This window comes from Rutidosis leptorrhynchoides, chromosome 1, assembly GCF_046630445.1.
Source record: "Rutidosis leptorrhynchoides isolate AG116_Rl617_1_P2 chromosome 1, CSIRO_AGI_Rlap_v1, whole genome shotgun sequence".
Taxonomy (NCBI): Eukaryota; Viridiplantae; Streptophyta; class Magnoliopsida; order Asterales; family Asteraceae; genus Rutidosis; species Rutidosis leptorrhynchoides.
The window spans coordinates 437047445-437053444 of NC_092333.1; positions in this window are offsets into that span (position 1 = coordinate 437047445).

A 6000-nucleotide genomic window follows, 5' to 3' on the forward strand; every position below is an offset into this window, starting at 1 on the left:
ATTCAGTGTCTTTTCTTCTAAACATATGAACGGTCCGTCTCTGCATAAAGTAACAAATTCGGTGTTTGAATAGGTTTGATTATTTGAACATTTACCTCCATGTGACCATTTTCCGCATTTGTGACATCGCTCTAGGTGTCGTGCTCTTCTTTTCGCCGCGGATTTTGATTTTCCTTTACCAAATTGTAACTTATTATCTTCGCATCTGGATTCTTTTCTAACTCCATCCATTCTTTCTCTGATTACTGATACTATTTCACTTGGTAGTGTGTCATTATTACGTTTAGTAATCAAAGCGTGTAGCATTAGACCATGGTTTAGTTCACAGGCAGTCTTCATTTTATAAAAACCTAAAAAAAATAAAAATTCAGAATGGGGGGAGAAGACTAGTTCTTTAGGGTCTGCTAGGGAAAGACCATTCGGGTTCCATTTTCGAGAACTACACGAAAACAGACAATCTAACTCTAACAGAAATACATAAACCTTTAAAGACTTGATTCTCCCCACACTTAGTTAGCTGTGGTGTCGAAATTGTGATTAACTTCGTTGTCGACTTCCATCGGACTATGTATGTAGTGTTTAACTCTGTGACCATTAACTTTAAATTCAATCCCTTTTGAATTTATTAATTCTATCGTTCCGTATGGGAAAACTCTTTTGACTATGAATGGTCCAGACCATCTTGATTTCAATTTTCCAGAAAATAGCTTGAATCGTTCTAATTCGTTTAGTTGACTTAACCGTAGACGTCCAGCTTCATGTAAATCAAGATTACATGTCTTCAAAGCCCAAAATGCTTTGTGTTCAATTTCTACTGGAAGATGACATGCTTTTCCATAAACAAGTCTAAAAGGTGTGGTTCCAATTGGAGTTTTGTAGGCTGTTCTAAAATCCCAGAGTGCATCCTCCAATTTAATGGACCATTCCTTCGGATTTGATCCTACGGTTTTCTCTAGAATACGTTTTAAAGCTCGGTTGGTATTTTCAACTTGTCCACTTGTTTGTGGATGATATGCGGTGGAGATTTTATGAGTTACTCCATATCTTTTAAGAACTTTCTCAAGTTGATTATTACAGAAATGAGTACCCCGATCACTTATTAAAGCTTTCGGTGTTCCAAACCTTGCAAAAAGATGTTTTAAAAAGTTGACTACAACTCGTGCATCGTTAGTTGGGAGAGCTTGTGCTTTCGCCCATTTAGATACATAATCAATGGCTACGAGTATATATAGATTATTATGAGATTTTGGAAATGGACCCATAAAGTCAATACCCCAAATGTCAAATACTTCACATACTTGGATGACATTTTGTGGCATTTCATCATGTTGACTTATTTTTCCGGCCCTTTGACAAGCATCACAGGATTTGCAAAGAAGGTGTGCGTCTTTGTAAATTGTAGGCCAATAGAATCGAGCATCATAAACTTTTCTTGCTGTTAGTTGAGGCCCATAATGCCCTCCTGTTGGTCCTGTGTGACAATGGTTTAAAATTTTACTAGCTTCATCTCCAAATACACATCGGCGTATTATTCCATCGGGACAACTTTTAAACAGATGTGGATCTTCCCAAAAATAGTGTTTTATATCACTGAAGAATTTCTTTCGTCTTTGGTACGATAATCCTTTTTCAAGGAATCCACAAACTAAGTAGTTTGCATAGTCTGCAAACCATGGGATTTCATTATAATCTATCTTCAATAGATATTCATCAGGAAAGTTGTCTTGTATGGCCGATTCATTTAGAACTTCTAATTCGGGATTTTCAAGACGAGAAAGATATCAGCGGCGAGATTTTCTGCTCCTCTTTTATCTCGGATTTCAATATCAAACTCTTGCAAGAGTAAGATCCAACGGATTAATCTTGGTTTAGCATCTTATTTTGAAAATAGGTATCTAAGAGCAGAATGGTCGGTATAGACCACCGTTTTTGCTAGAACGAGATATGATCGAAATTTGTCAAAAGCAAAGACAATAGCAAGGAGTTCTTTTTCAGTAGTTGTATAGTTCGTTTGTGCTTCTTGTAACGTCTTACTAGCATAATATATAGGTTGAAATCGTTTTTCAATCCTTTGTGCTAAAACGGCTCCCATTGCAAAATCACTTGCATCGCACATTAGTTCAAATGGTAGATTCCAATTTGGTGTTATCATGATCGGCGCATTAGTGAGTTTCTCTTTAAGAATATTAAAAGATTTGATACACTCATCTGAAAAGATGAATGGAGCATCTTTTTCTAGGAGTTTATTCATAGGAGTGGCAATTTTAGAAAAATCTTTTATGAAACGTCGGTAAAAACCGACATGCCCTAGAAAACTCCTAACTCCTCTAACATTGGTGGGATGTGGAAGTTTAGCAATTACATCTACTTTAGCTCTATCCACTTCAATTCCTTCTTTTGAAATTTTATGACCAAGAACGATGCCTTCTTTAACCATGAAATGGCATTTCTCCCAATTAAGTACTAGATTTGATTGTTCGCATCTAATAAGCATTCGTTCCAGATTAACTAGACATGATTCAAATGTATCACCGAAGACTGAAAAGTCATCCATGAAAACTTCCATGCATTCTTCTATCATGTCATGAAAAATCGCCATCATACACCTTTGAAAGGTTGCAGGGGCGTTGCAAAGTCCAAATGGCATGCGTTTGTAAGCAAAAGTACCATAAGGGCACGTGAATGTGGTTTCCTCTTGATCTTCGGGTGTTATTGGAATTTGAAAATATCCGGAAAATCCATCTAGAAAATAATAGTAACTATTCCCGGCTAATCTTTCCAACATTTGATCTATGAAAGGTAAGGGAAAGTGATCTTTTCTGGTGGTGTCATTTAATTTTCTATAATCAATACATACACGCCATCCTGTTACAGTCCTAGTAGGAATAAGCTCATTTTTCTCATTTGTAATGACAGTCATGCCACCCTTCTTAGGCACGCATTGAACTGGGCTTACCCATGGACTATCAGAAATTGGATAAATTAAACCTGCATCTAGTAGTTTAATAATCTCTTTTTTAACTACATCTTGCATATTAGGATTTAGTCTTCGTTGGCGTTGCACATACGTTTTATGACCTTCTTCCATAAGGATTTTATGTGTGCAATACGAAGGACTTATTCCTTTAATATCATGAATCTTCCATGCAATGGCTGGTTTATGAGCTTTCAGCACAGAAATGAGTTGTGATTTCTCATTTTCAGTAAGAGAAGACGATATTATTACAGGTAATTCAGATTCACCATGTAAATAAGCGTATTCCAAATGGTTTGGAAGTGGCTTTAACTCTAATTTCGGAGGTTCTTCTATCGATGATTTGTATCGATATCTGTCTTCTTCTTTTAGCATTTGAATTTCTTCTGTTGTTGGTTCATATCCATTAGCTATAAGTGTAGCTAACATTTCAGCTTTATCAATTGGTTCATTACCTTCTCCTAAAGAACATTCTCCTGTTCCTTGTAATTCTGGAAATTCTTCTAATAATTCTGCATGTGCATCTATAGTTTGAATATAATAACATGTATCATCTGCAGATTGTGGTTGTTGCATTGCTCTATCAACTGAAAAGGTAACACTCTCATCCTCTATACTTAGGGTCAGTTTCTTACCGAACACGTCTATTATTGCTTTAGCCGTGTTTAAGAATGGTCTTCCTAATATGAGAGGAACTTGAGAATCTTCTTCCATGTCCAAAACAACAAAATCTACTGGAAATACTAAAGTACCAACTTTAACTAGCATGTTCTCCATTATCCCTCTAGGATATTTTATTGATCTATCGGCTAGTTGTATGCTTATTTTGGTTGGTTTCAATTCTCCAAGGTCTAGTTTAGCGTATAGTGAATATGGCATTAGATTTATACTAGCACCTAAGTCTGCCAATGCTTCTATTGAACTAAGACTACCCAGAAAACATGGAATTGTGAAACTTCCTGGATCAGATAGTTTTTCTGGTATCTTATTCAACAACACTGCTGAACAATTAGCATTCATAGTAACAGCCGAGAGTTCTTCCATTTTCTTTCTATTTGAGATTAGATCTTTCAAGAATTTAGCATATCTAGGCATTCCTGAAATCACATCAATGAAAGGAAGATTTACATTTATCTGTTTAAACATATCCAAGAATTTGGATTGCTCGGCTTCAAGTTTCTCTTTCTTCATTTTACTCGGGTAAGGAAGTGGTGGTTGGTATGGTTTAACATAAGGTTTAGCCTTAACTGTGTTATCTTCATTAACCTTTTCAACTACCGGTTCTTTTTCCTTATCTTGATCAGGTTGTGGTTCTTGTGGAGTAGGAATAGCTTCATCAGAAGTTACAGGTATTTCAGGAGGTTTAAGTGTTGTACCACTTCTTGTGGTAATGACTTTAGCTGTTTCATTCCGGGGGTTAGCATTTGTATCACTAGGTAGACTTCCCGGTTTTCTTTCACCTATTAACCTTGCTAGGTTACTTACTTCTTGTTCCAGCTTTTGAATAGAAGCTTGTTGATTTCTAAATGCTTGAGCATTTTGTTCATTAGTTTGTTTCTGAGATGTGAAAAACTGCGCTTGAGTTTCAACTAGCTTCGTCATCATATCTTCTAAATTCGGCTTTTTATCATCGGTTTGTTGTGGTGGTTTGTTTTGAAAATTAGGTATTTGCTGATTGTAAGTATTATTGGATACTTGTTGATTGCTAGGACCTTGTTGGTTGTTGTATGGAATATTTCTGTTATAACTCTGGTTTTGATTGTAAATTGGTCTTGGCGGTTGATAATTATTCTGATAATTATTTCCAGGCCTTTGGTTTATGTATGAAATATTCTCTCTTTGTTCCATTGTTAATTCAATACTGAGACAATCTTTTGTCAAATGTGGTCCTCCACACTGCTCACAACTAATTCGTATTGAGTGAATATCTTTAGTCATCTTTTCCATTCGTCTCTCGACAGCATCTATCTTTGCGAAAATGGAATCTAAGTCATGGCTAGAATCGGCTCTAGCTGCTTTAGATGATCTAACGATATCTTTTTCTTGGTGCCACTCATGTGAGTGGGAAGCAGTGTTATCAATAATTTTGTAAGCATCAGTTTCGGTTTTCTTCATAATAGAACCACCAGCTGCTATATCTATGTCTTTTCTTGTAGTGATGTCGCATCCTTAGTAGAATATTTGTACTATTTGACAGGTGTCTAAACCATGTTGCGGACATCCTCTTAACAACTTTCCATATCTAGTCCATGCCTCATATAGAGTTTCATTAGGCTTCTGTGTGAACGTAACAATTTCTGCTTGAAGTCTTACGGCTTTAGATGCCGGAAAGAATTGTTTAAGAAAATTTTCAACTAAAACATCCCATGTATCAATCGCCCCTTCAGGTAACGATTCCAACCAATCTTTGGCTTCTCCCTTTAAAGTTTAGGGAAATAACATGAGATATATCTGTTCATCCTCCACTTCTCTTATTTTAAATAGTGTGCAGATCCTATTAAAGGTACGTAAATGTTCATTTGGATCTTCCTTCGGCGCACCACTAAATTGGCATTGATTAGTCACCATGTGTAGAATTTGTCCTTTGATTTCATAATCTGGCGCATTAATGTCTGGATGAGTAATTGCGTGACCTTGTCCAGTGCGTTTAGCTCTCATTCGGTCTTCCATACTTAAAGGTTCCAGATTCTCCATAATTGAATTTGTTGAATCGGAATCACTAGAGGATTCTGATTTAATGGTTCGTTCCTCAACAATCTCTGTTTGAATGATTGGTGGTTCCGGAGGAAAGTTTAGTGGTTCAGGATCTACGAATCGTTCCTGAATATTCTCCGGATTCTCAATTGTGAGGTCGGGTTCAAAAAATGGATTATCGAAAATTTGAACTGAAGTACTTGGTCGACTGGATGACGATTCTAAAGAAAAATCAACGGCAGTAATATTTGCTAAATGTCTTGATCTAGTTACAGGTGGTGAACGTACAAAAGGTGGTGAACGTCTTGCTCGGTGCATTCACTGAATATCCT